The 13,199-nt window shown below is 41.2% G+C and overlaps 1 pseudogene; it reads left to right on the top strand.

The window, feature by feature from the left end:
• Positions 1–13,199, top strand: part of LOC133361268 (zinc finger protein 84-like) — a 539,839-nt pseudogene that overhangs the window by 504,397 nt on the left and 22,243 nt on the right.

Genomic DNA, 13,199 nt, shown 5'->3' on the forward strand with positions numbered 1-13,199 from the left:
GACAGGGCATGGTTGTATTGCCTACAGGTGCCACCGGGAAAATCCAAGTTGCTCCGCCCATGGCGGGGACAGGTAGAGGTCATAGAGGTGGGTGATGTAAAGACAATGCGTCAACTAAGGGACAAGTGGTGACAACAAGATAGAGAGAGTTCGAGAAGGGAAGGCGGGACAAAGTGTGGGCGGAGGTTCACGCCGAGAATGAGATAGGGGGAGGAACGAGGTTTGGGGCTGTGTTGGCTGGTTGCTGTCTCGTCGTCGTCGTTGCTATATCGTGACGCCTGGGGTCTAAAACCGCGTTAAAGGCCCATGGTGGAATCTTGTGCCTTTCGGGGCGTCAAGGGTTCGCACCACAGCCTTGAAGAGTTAGGCAGGTCCCTGGCTTCTTTTGAGAAACATGACTGGGCTCCAGGCACCGATTCCTCACACGCGGGAGATCATTGAAGCACCCCGGGCCTCAGGGGCTAGGAAACTGTGAGCGCCACAACACATTTCCTTTGGTGTACGGTTTCCGTTGCCGAGAGCCCCACCACGTTGGACACACCAGACTTGGGCTGTACAGGACATGGGGATGAGCTGTCCGGGTGGGGACGGACATAAGTCTTGAGGCGCGATGGGTGGACGAACCAACGGCGACGCCCTATCTACATTCGTACACACTTAGGCCGTTTCATCTCTATGACTTCAGCTGTATCACTATAAACGATACCACTCAACATTAAATGACTATAGACTGGTTTCCTAATTCATTACACCATAAACTGAGGTACGGTATTCAAATGTCATTAGAAGTATTATAATCGTACTCTGCTCATATGTATGTAAAGCGAACGTTCCATTAAACCGGGGGTTGGATATACGAACTGTTGGGGGTGCAGGGTTAGAATCGAATTTAAATTCCTAGAATAACAATATTGTCGAATTAGCATTTTAGAATTTAAATTCCTAGAATAACAATATTAAATTCCTAGAATAACAATATTGTAGAATTAGCATTTTACTGTGCTTGACTGCATGTTACGTGTAAAATGCAAATTGTTAGTCGTAAATGCGAGGCAGCGGTTAAGAGGTGCAGGTTTAATCCAGTGTTAATGTTTATTTTAGCATCATATTTAAGGACAATATTGGTAATAAAAATTATTCTGGACATGGCACGTGACTTGTTCGTCTCGATCAACCAAAATTAGTAGAATGTCGGTCATAAAGGAGTGCGAGTTCATTCATGAGTAGTATTCGCTAAGCCCCCAGACACTAACCTACACACAGTTATGGTTAAACAAAGTAACGTTTAGTCACTTAATTCTCAGCTCAGACATGATCGCAATCATTTCCAAAGACGTGTGGGGTCCCGCGAGAGCAGGTCCTGTCTACAAATAGTCGAGCAGCAGAAACAGCAGAATCGGAAGTAGTTGCGTCGCCCTCAAAATGTGTTGTTGCTGCTGCTGTTGTCGCTGCTGTTATTGGTGCTGATTTAGTTACTTCTGTTGCTGTTATGTGTCTGGTGGTTGCTCATTTACTCATCACCACCCATAATCATCAACACAAATCATCAGTATCAACACCCATTATCATCATTATCACTATCAACTCACCATCACCAACCATCGTCTCCACCACCACCACCCAACCATCACAACCAACATTAATCATAACCATCAACAATCATCCATAATCACAACAACCCATCATCATCACCACCCATAACCATCACCACCCATCATCATAAACTCCCCAATCATTACCACCACCCATCATCATCACTACCACCCATCATAATCACTACACATTATCATCACCACCATCCATTATCAAGAAACATCATCATCACCACCCATCATAAATTAACAAACACACAGAGCTACAAACATAGATATGTAACCTTACACAGACATCGATAACAGACACACACAAATAAACAATCTCATTAACAACTTAATTATAAAAAGCCCTAATTACCACTGCCAGGATAGGTGCACATAGACAAATCCTTTACACAATAATAATTTACATGGAACTCAAATTCACACTTAGTACAACCACCTCACTCACTTAAATATAACTACAGATCAATAACTATACTACAAACCTGAATTTAAAAGTAAATAAACCAATGTTATGGTGTTTATACGCTTGAAATGTAATTAATGAAATGCAAGTCAATAATTCCAATTAAACAAAAAATAACTACGAACAAATATGAAGCCTGAGGCCTAGGTATATGCCAGGCCTAATGGCCAGGCATCGCTTCAGTCCTCGCCGCAGTAACGGCGACATCAAAGACAGCACAAAGCGAGGGGGCAAATGTTTAATGTCGAACCGAGGGCTCTGCTGTTTCCGGTGACGCACACCACCCGCACTGCACCACGTGGTGCGCCCGCCAAGCGCGTGGGGGCGGAGCCTCGGTGTAGTGACGTCACCTCTGTTACGTCATAGCCACGCCTCCACCCGCAGTCGAGAGGAATGCGCACGAGTGAGCAGCAGCAGAAGAAGCCTTTGCAGAGCGAATCCTCAACGAGGTGAGCGTCTCTGTGGGAACCTCATTTGCCAGTAAAAATATGATCATTGTTTTTTTTACCCTTCTATCTGGCAACAAAACTGACACATTTTACAGTGCGCCTTTTGGCGTCATCAGGTCCAACCCATGTGAGACTAGGCTCTAAGGAAAGCTGTCTCGGGTGTGGACCAATCAACTTCAAGAACACACACGGGTGAGAAGCCATTCCTGTGCCCTGTGTGTGGAAAGGCATTTGCAAAGTCATCAAATCTTCAGAGTCACCAGAAAACACACACGGGTGAGAAGCCATTCTTGTGTTCTCTGTGTGGGAGTACATTTGCACGGTCATTAACTCTTCAAACTCATCAGAGAACGCATACGGGCGAGAAACCATTCCTGTGCCCTGTGTGTGGGAAGACATTTGCACGCTCATCAAACATCAACAGGCATCAGAAGGTCCACAATGATAGGAAACTGAAATCAAAAGCTGAAATTCAAGGTGCTGCAATGAGTTCTAAAGAAGTTTCCACCTTCGATCCCATGCAGTTGGATCCCGAGAGATGGCTGGATGTAATGGAGTGGCTCGAGAGTCAACCAGAGAGCTCGGAGAGACTGAAAAAAAATTACGTCATGTGGTTATACCTTTTAATCCGTATCGAGTACTTTTGTGTGTAATTTTGACCATTTTTGTTTTACAGTTTTTGTGAGTTTAATTACGTGCCCAGTGGTGGTTTGTAATGTTATCGGATTACTTGCCGAAGTGGTGTGATGAGCACTGGTTGTGAGAGGGTTCAATTGTAGTCGTTAAGTGTTCCTGTTGAGCTAAAGTTGGAATGCGTCTGTAGTTAGATATTTACTCAACATTATAAAATGTTTTTTTTTCAAGTATAAAGTTTTTTTGGGTTGGTAATAATCGACTTTAGATAGTCGATTTCAGGATGTACATTGATGACGCGTTCGTTGGATATATGGCCTTGACTTCAACATAGACGCACAGTGAACAAATGTGGTGAACTAATAAGGAAATCATGGGGAATGATCCTTTAACGCTTTGGTATTCCTGGAACGGAAATGGTTTGCATTGCACTGGAAATGTAATAAATATTCGGTTCGAGTTTTGACGTAAAAATGATTGCAGATGAATGAAAACGTATTTTTAACAAATGTTTGTCCGTTCTTTATTTTATGATGCTCCTAGCAAAAACATGTTAAGCTAATTTCAGGTGGAGGATCTTTGTCACACAAGTGTGCCCTTAACCGGCAGCATCTTGGCTGTCTACCCGATTAACACGTGTTCCTTGAGGGGAAAGGTCCCCGTAGTTAATCGTTTCTCAACGTACCAGTCCCTAATCCCGAAGTATGCCGGGGATAAACTGTACTCTATAACATGTAAACTGTAATACTATAAACTATAACACTAAACATTAAACGATTATTAACTAGTGTTTTAATTTATAACCATGTAAACGGAGGTAAGGTATTATAATATCATTAGAAGCATTAGAATCACAGTGTGGTCGTATAAGAATCACGCACAAACCCATTATAAACTCATGAGATTATGAATCTTTACAATTATTATAACAATCACAAATTGTGACAAAGCGAAATTCCCACAAGTAAAACACCACGCTCACGTGACGAATTCTTAAACAAACTGCTACACTCAAGTGACAGAACTTAACAAAAAAACGCCGCATTAAAAAAAACAACATCAATGGACAAATCGTAAAAACAGACAACACACGCACGTTAGTAGCTGTTAGAAGAAGACAACACCTAGCACCTTCAACTATACACATCATACAGCCAACTCGTAAATGGGGCGGTATATGACAGCCTTCGCTGCTGTCGACGGGGCCAAGCAGCGAGTGTTTAACTCCATTGTTTCAGAATCCGTGTTATCACCCGGCCACAGCGCCTTAGCCAAACTACATCTCCCCAACAAGGCTGCCTCCCCTATGCTGTGTATTTTAGCAGAATATTAACGGACGCACTTGAAGATAACAATTAGTCTAGAAAAGACAGGCGACTTTTTCTACCAACATGATTTAAATTTCTATCCGAAAGAAGTATGAGTTCATTCATGAGTAGTATTCACTAAGCACCGATGGCACTAACCTACACACAGTCATGATTAAGCAAAGTAAACATTAGTCGCTCATCCCAGCTCAGACATGATCATAGCAATTATTTCCAAATCCGTGTCGGGTAACACGAGAACAGGGCACGTCCACAAACTCTCAAATTGTAAACTCACATTGCATACTCTAACATTATAAACTCTAACAATATAACCTTCAAACTATGAGCTATACATTGTAACGCTTTAAAATAACACTACAAACTAGTGTTATAGTAAACTATAATCTTGTGAACTTTAACAATATAAGCTATGTGCGATACATTATAACGCTATAAAATAACATCATAAACTAGTGTTACAGATTAGAACACCGTACATTGAAGTGTGATATTCGAATCTCATTCGAATTTTTAGCTTCATACCGTGGTCCTCTAAGAATCACACTATGCTCGTAAGTATGTAACATGTCTGTATGTAATATGCATGAATGTAATATGTCTGTATGTAACATGTATGCATCTAAAATGTATGTATGTAATATGGACGTGCGAACCAATGGTGGGATATGTGAAATGGAAGGTTCAGGATCAGAAAGGGATTACAATTATTTGAATAAAACGTTGGTGGTATTAGGATCAAGCTGTCCACTGCTGGATGAATGTTCCATCTCAATGGCATCAAATAGCAATATTCAGTATGAATATATAAAATAATCGCACAAACCCAATATTAGCCCGTGAAATAATGAATCGTTACAATTGTAATCACTCCGGACTCAGACTGCAGAGGGTTCTTTTATTTAGCCTTTAACGCGGCTTAGGACCCAGGTGTCATGATATAGCAATGACGACGACGAGACAGCAACCAGCCAACACAGCTCCGAACCTCGTTACTCCCCCTCTCTCATTCTCGGCGTGAACCTCCGCCCACACTTGGTCTCGCCTTCCCTTCTCGAACTCTCTCTATCTTGTTGTCAACACTTGTCCCTTAGTTGACGCACTGTCTTTACATCACCCACCTCTATGACCTCTACCTGACCCCACCACGGGCGGAGCAACTTGGGGGACATACAGATATGTATGTAAATTATCTGTTCTGTTCAATCGAACCGGGGGTTCGATTGAACAGATAATTTGGTCGTATTAGCATGTTAACGGGCTTTAATGCATGTTATGTGCAAATGCAAATCGTTAGTCGTAAATGCGAGGGAGGGGTTAAGAGGTGCACATTTAATCCCGTGTTAACATTTATTTTAGCATCATATTTAAGGACACTGTTGTTGATAAGAATTCGTCTGGACATGGCACGTGCCTTGTTCTACTCGATCAACCAAAATTAGTACAATGTCGGTCATAAAGGAGTGCGAGTTCATTCACGAGTAGTTTCCATTTAGCCCCGATAACACTAACCTACACACCCAGATATGGTTAAACAAAGTCATCTTTAGCCACTTAATTCTCAGCTCAAACATGATCATCGCAATAGTTTCCAACGACGTGTAGGGTCCTGCGAGAGCAGGGCCCGGCTACAAAATAGGCGCTGAAATGAGTCCTGAAGAAGATTCCACCTTCGAGCCCATGAAGTTAGATCCCGAGAGATGGATGGATGTAATTTTAGTGGCTCGAAATTCAAATCTAAAGCAACGGATAACTGAAATTATTTTGGGTTTGGTGAGACCTATTAAGCCACATTGTGTGCAATTGTGTATGTTTTAGACCAAGTAATACGTTACAATTGATTTATCAGTGATTTTAATACTCGAGTTTTGCAGTTTGTTAGAATATTTCGTCACGTGCATTTGGTGGTTTCTGATATCGGATTACTTGCTGAAGTGGTGCGAGGAGCAGTGTTTGTGAGACCGTTCAATTCCTGACAATCTTGTCGTGGTCGAGTGTTCCTGTTGGAATGAGTCTATTGTTACAACTTTACTCGATATATTTTACTTGTTTTTTCCTTGATATCGCTTTTTTGGATGGTAATAAGCGACTTTAGATAACTGATTTCAGGATGTACATTGATGACGCGTTCGTTGGATGTTTGGCTTTGACTTAAACACAGACGCACAGTGAACAAATGTGTTGAACTAATAAGGAGATCAATGGGGAATTATACTTTGGTTTGGTATTCCTGGAAGTGACTTGATTTGCATTGTACTGTAGCTATACTCTTTGGTTCTTTCGGTAACGTCATATAGGTAGACAAAATAATAGATAATTATAGATCAATAATGTGACCTATTATTTTTCTACCTGCGTGACTTTAAGGAAAGAATCAAAGAGTATGGACTCCTGCAGTCACGAAAGCTTCAAATCAAGATTGTACTGTAACTGTTTGAACATAGGACATCATAAACTTTCGATACGAGTTGTAGTTCTGTAAATGTTCCTGCAGATTAATAAAACATTATTTTCAGCAACTGCTTGTCCGTTTTTATTTTTGAATGTTAATAGCAAAAACGTGTGGAGCCGAGTTTCAGGTGGAGCATCTCCGTCACACAAGTCTGACCTTAACAGGCATAATGTTGGCTGTCTTATCATTAACATGTGTGGTTCAGGAGGGGAAGGTCCCTTTTATAAATCGATTCACAACGTTACGGTCCCTAATCATCAAGTATACATGGAATCCTGTACGCTATGACACGTGAACTGTAACACTATAAACGATAACACGAAATTTTAAAATATTATAAACTAGTTTAATTATTTATAATACCAAAACAGAGGTACGGTATTATAATCTCATTACAAGTATTAGAATTACAATGTGATCGTATTAGAATCACACTCTGCGCATATGTATGTATAGTGTACGTGCAAGCGAACTGTGCTCGTATGTACGTATGTTATATGTATCTATGGCCTTTGGACATGCAGATATGCGAACTGTGGGGGTGCAGGGTTAGCATCGCATTACAATTCTTAGAATAACAATATGGTCGTATGAGCATTTTTCTGTGATTGAATGTATGTTATGTGCAAGTGCAATCGCTAGTCGTAAATACGAGGCAGGGATTAATAGGTGCACGTTGCATCCAGTGTTAACGTTTATTTTAGCATTATATTTTAGGCCACTATTGTTGATAATAATTCGTCTGGGCGTGGCACGTGCCTTGTTCTACTCGATCAACCAAAATTAATACAATTGTCGGTCATAAAGGAATGCGAGTATTCACAGAGCCCCGATGACACTTACCTACCGAAAGTTATGGTTAAACAAAGTCATCTTGAGTGACTTAATTCTCAGCTTAGACATAATCATCGCAATCATTTCCAAAGACGTGTGGGGTCCTGCGAGAGCAGGTCCCGACTGCAAACAGCTGGGCAGCAGAATCGGAAGTAGCTGCGTCGCCCTCGAAATGTGATGTTGCTGCTGTTGTTGTCGCTGCTGTTGTTGCTGCTGTAGTTCCTTCTGTTGCTGTTATATACGCAGGAAGGTGGTGTTCCGTGATGGGATGACGCATTTGATTAAAGCCTCTGATAAAACTCACCCGATTGACGCCCTTGATCGTCGAATTTGATCAACTCTGATATTGTATACTCGCACATGTTAAGCTCTATCATAGTGAAACATAATATTATAATATTATAACCTATAACGCTGTAAAAGAATATTACCTATTGGGTTTCACTCCCTCGTCGAGAAGGCCGCTCTCTTCCTTTTCTAAAGTTACATGCTAATTTCTCTGCATTCACTTTAAATCGAGGACAACGTTTTTCCATTTATTCAAAATAAGCGCATAATTACACACCGAGATGCACTTACATATTCATGCATGAAGCACAATGGGCACATTACCCTTCGGTATGTTAAAAGACATGCGGATTGTGCCTTCAAAAATTAACAATCGAATGCAAATATCCTGAAAGACAAAGGATTGGATCCTAGGGGGGGGAGTTATAAGGCGGCTCAGAAGCAGAGCTCAATGCCATTTCGAGAGGGAACTTGATGAGGTTGGACGCTCGACTCGTCGCTCTGCTGATCGTCCTTCAACCGCGAGACAACGCAGCCTGGCGAGCACAATTGCTGTGTTGACAGTTAGGCGACTTTGCGTCGGCAGAGTTTGTGGCGACATCTTCAGACGGGTTCCAGACATCGATATACCGTGAATCTCCAAGTAAGTGTCTATTTTCGCGGATAAACTCGTTCTTGTTTTAGCAGTTAACAAAATCCAAAACTCAACGCTAAACATCCTTGCCGATAGCGTACTTTTGACTCGATAACACCGCTGCTGTTACTACGCTCACATGGAGCAGAGACGCTCTCCACAGCCCCACGCACACGGGGGCAAGAAGCCATTCAATTGCTCTGTGTGTGGAAAGACATTTGCACATTCATCACATCTTCAGAGTCACCAGAGAACACACACTGGCGAGAAGCAATTCCCGTGCTCTGTGTGTGGGAAGGCATTTGCACGGTCATCAACTCTTCAGAGTCACCAGAAAACACACACGGGCGAGAAGCTATTCCTGTGCCCTGTATGTGGGAAGATATTTGCACAGGCATCAACTCTTCAAACTCATCAGAGAACACACACGGGCGAGAAGCCATTCCTTTGCTCTGTGTGTGGGCAGACATTTGCACGGTCATCAACTCTTAAAGATCATAAGAAAACACACTTGGGCGAGAGGCCATTCCTGTGCCCTGTATGTGGGAAGACATTTGCGCAGGCATCAACTCTTCAAACTCATCAGAGAACACACACGGGCGAGAAGCCATTCCTTTGCTCTGTGTGTGGGAAGACATTTGCACAGTCGTCAACTCTTCAAACTCATCAGAGAACACACACGGGCGAGAAGCCATTCCTGTGCCCTGTGTGTGGGAAGACATTTACAAACTCATCACATCTTCAGAGTCACCAGAGAACACACACGGGCGTGAAGCCATTCCTGTGCCCTGTGTGTCGGAAGGCATTTGCACACTCGTCAACCATGAACAGGCATCAGCAGGTCCACAATGATAGGAGTCCTGACGAAGTTTCCACCTTCGATCCCATGCAGTTGGATCCCGAGAGATGGCTGGATGTAATGGAGTGGCTCGAGGATCACACCGAGAGCTCGGGGTGACTGAAATATAATGTTGCATGCGGTTATACCTATTAAGCTGTCTTGGGTACTTGTGTGTTTAACTCTGACCCTTTAGTTTTACAGTTCGTTTGAGAGTTTCTTGACGTGCAGGTGGTGAGTTTTGATGTTGGCGGATTACTTGGTGAAGTGGTGTGATGAGCAGTGGTTGTGAGATGGTTAAATTCCAGACAATATTGTAGTGTTTAAGTCTTCCTGTTGAGCTAAAGTTGGAATGCATCTGTAGTTAGATCTTTACGCAACATTTTAAACGAGTTCTTTTTCAAGTATAAAGCTTTTTTTTTGCTGGTAATAATCGACTTTAGGATGTACATTGATGACGCGTTCGTTGGATATATGGCCTTGACTTCAACATAGAGGCACAGTGAACAAATGTGGTGAACTAATAAGGAAATCATGAGGAATGACACTTTAACGCTTTGGTATTCCTGGAACGGATATGGTTTGCATTGTACTGTAACTGTTTGAACATAGGACATAATACATATTCGGTTGGAGTTTTAACGTAAAAATGATTGCAGATTAATAAAAACGTATTTTAACAAATGTTTGTCCGTTTATTTATTTCACAATGTTCATAGCAAAAACGTGTTTTAAGCGAGTTTCAGGTGGAGGATCTTCGTCACACAAATCTGCCCTTAACCGGCAGCATCTTGGCTGTCGGTTAAGGGCAAGGGGAAAGGTCCCCATTATAAATGTATTCGCAACGTTACGGTCCCTAATCATCAAGTATGACATGTGAACTGTAACACTTTCAACGATAACAAAAATAGTTAAAATACTATAATCTATTAACTAGTTTCATCATTTATAACACCAAAACAGAGGTACGGTATTATTAGTTTTGAACAAAATAAACGGAGGTTCGTGATTATAATCGCATAATAATAATTATAATCGCACTGTGATAATGTTAGAATCACACTGTGGCCATATGCATGTTAAGTGAATGCGAACCGGAGGTAGGATTTGCAAGATTTGAATCTCATTACAATGATTAAAATCCCACTGTAGTCGCATTAGAATCAAACAGTCCACTGTTGGATGAATGTCATGTTAATTTAATCGAATAGCTATAAACGGTATGTAAACATATAAAGTGTATAACAATCACACATTATAACATAATTACATTACATATGATTTGAAAAATATACGTTCATTTAAAAAAAACTGAGAATTTCGTGGATCTTGTGGGGAGATGGAACGCGGTGGATCGGATCGTCTCCGCTGCTGTTGACGGGGCCAAGCAGCGAATTTTTAACTCCAGTCACAGCGCCTTATCCAAACTACATCTCCCCAACAAGGCAGCCTTCCCTCTGCTGTGTATTTTAGCCGTATATTTGAGGACGATATTGAAGATAACAATTCGTCACGAAAAGGTATGATTACAATGTCTTTCATAAAGGAGTATGAGTTCATTCATGAGTGGTATTCGCTAAGCCCAGATGGCACTAACCTGCACTCAGTTATGTTGAAACAAAGTAAACAGTCGCTCAAATCTCAGCTCATTCATGGTCATTGCAATTATTTCCAAATCCGCGTGGGGTCCCACGAGGACAGGGCACGGCCAAAAACTCTCACATTATAAACTCACTGTAAGCTCTAACATTATAAACTCTAACAATATAACTGTTATAGCTATACATTGAAACGCTATAATAATAACACTGGTAACTACTTTCATAGTAAAATCTAATAATTGAACAAACCCACTATGAGCTCGTGAGATTATGAATCGTCACAATTCTAATGACTCCAGACTCTGTAGACTGTAGAGTGTTATTTTATTTAGCCTGTAACACTGCTTACGACCCCGGAATCACGATACAGCAACGACAACGACGAGACACCAACCAGCCACGACCCGATATTCCATCAAAACAGCCCCGGACCTCGTTCCTCCCGCTCTCTTATTCTCGTTGTGAATCTACTCCCACCCTTTGTCCCGCCTTCCCTTATTTAACTCTTGATCTCCTAGTAATAGGTTTTTACCCTTTCAACTGGTACAAAAACGGACACCTTTATGCAAGGCATCATGTTTGCAATAACCACAACACAAGCAGGCAGAATGCAAACAAAAAGAAACAACTCTGATGACGATAATGATATGTATTGTCCTTGAAGTTGATTGGGTAAAAACCTATTACTATATTTTGCCACTGGTGAAGGAGGTCTTATAGTGTAAATCTTTATATCCTATTGTCACCGCTTGTCCCTTAGTAGATGCACTGTCTTTACATCAACACTATTTTTTAGAAGCCACGTGAGTCAGGGCAGTGAGATGTGCGGTTGCCAAAGTGAAACAACGCAAGCCTTGATGGTTAAGAGTATTGCTCACCGAGAGAAATCTCCCCAATGGTACTGTCGATAATTCCGAACCTGAGAGTCGCATCTTAGAGTGTCATATTTTGTTTAGAATAAAAATTGCTTAACACCAAGTGTTCGAGTGCTTCTTTCACAGTCCATGCAAAACTGTCTTATTCATAAGAACTGTAACCTGCGTTGAGATATGAATTTGGAGACCTAACATAACATAAACACACTAAGATAATCAATAAATGTTTAATCAAAGATAATCGGTTATCCCGATTGATACAACTCTGGATAACGAAACTAAGCATAGTTATCATAACTACACACATTAACATAATCGCAAGCATTCGCATAAATTAATACGATTATCTCCGTGATTATCAAATTTTATGGTGAAATTTCTCACTTTTATTGTTATATATAGACTACTCAGACTAAACACAACCGAGGAATGCACTTTTTATTAAAAAATACAGCTGTAAAAATTCGTTAAATTTTAGTCAAAAACGGCAGAGGTTCGTATGCCGATTTCCTGTTTGGGACGTGAACATTTAATCGTGAAATTTCCCACTTTTAATGTAATATAGATCATACTAATGCTTAACAAAATGGAGGAATTCACTTTTTCTTTTTACTTCTAAATTTCATGCATGAAATTCCACACTTTTCAACGTAATATATAGGCTACTCAGGCTAAACACAACCAAGAAATGCACTTTTAGTTGAAAAATAAAGCTAGGAAATTGAATTTCGATTTAAAGCTTTCGTGACTGCAGGGATTCATCTTCTGGTTCTTTCGGTAAAGTCACGTAGAAAGAAATAATAATCTTTCTGACAGACCTGTTCTTCACCTGACGGCTGCTTGCGTTGTGGCCGAAACGTCGTGAGAATAATTTATTTTTATTATTTTATTATTTCCATTCTACGTGACTTTACCAAAAGAACCAAGAAGACTAGGAAAATTGGACCAATTTTTCCAAAATACGGCATAGGTTAGTATGGCGATTTTATTTTTATGGACGTGAAAATGTCATTGAAATTTCGCCAGCGGTGTGCTGGAGAGCCAAGCAACGACATGTACAAAGTGCTGCTCATAGCGAGCAGCACCGATGGAGGTCGTCACGGCACACGAGGGGGTGGGTGGCCAGCACCACGCCCGGCCGCCTTTGTCTCCCTAGTGGCTTTGTTTACACACCGCACCGGGTACAGTACTCGTTTGAGGCTA

This window comes from Lethenteron reissneri, chromosome 72 (assembly GCF_015708825.2).
Source record: "Lethenteron reissneri isolate LAM-NWPU_2019-01 chromosome 72, ASM1570882v1, whole genome shotgun sequence".
Classification (NCBI taxonomy): Eukaryota; Metazoa; Chordata; class Hyperoartia; order Petromyzontiformes; family Petromyzontidae; genus Lethenteron; species Lethenteron reissneri.